The sequence below is a fragment of the Eimeria tenella genome, genomic scaffold (assembly GCF_000499545.2).
Source record: "Eimeria tenella Houghton genomic scaffold, Eth_scaff1817, whole genome shotgun sequence".
NCBI lineage: Eukaryota > Apicomplexa > Conoidasida > Eucoccidiorida > Eimeriidae > Eimeria > Eimeria tenella.
In genome coordinates this window covers 774-994 of record NW_013541650.1, presented here as the reverse complement: position 1 = coordinate 994, position 221 = coordinate 774, and the positions used below count along the sequence as shown (strand labels likewise).

General features: G+C 67.9%; 1 protein-coding gene across 1 annotated transcript in view; it reads left to right on the top strand.

The window, feature by feature from the left end:
- The window catches only part of ETH_00041710 (50S ribosomal protein L1, putative), a gene marked incomplete at both ends in the record, with an annotated part of 3,500 nt that overhangs the window by 2,595 nt on the left and 684 nt on the right, over positions 1-221 (top strand). The gene's annotated exons all lie outside the window — the stretch shown is intronic.

Sequence of the window (221 nt, the reverse complement as noted above, 5' to 3'; positions counted from 1 at the left end):
GCTGCTGCTGCTGCGGGGGGGGGCCCCCGCGTGTCCCTCGCAGAGGCCCTGCTGCCCCGCGGGGGCCTCGCGCTGCCCCCCAGCTGCGCGCTGCTGCTGTGTCAGCTGCTGGCAGCAGCAGCATTTGACGAGACAGTTGAGGTGCATGTACACCTCAAGAGACGCAGCAGCAAAGACAACAAGCTGCTGCAGCCCCACAGGGTCCAGGGCTTCTTCACGCT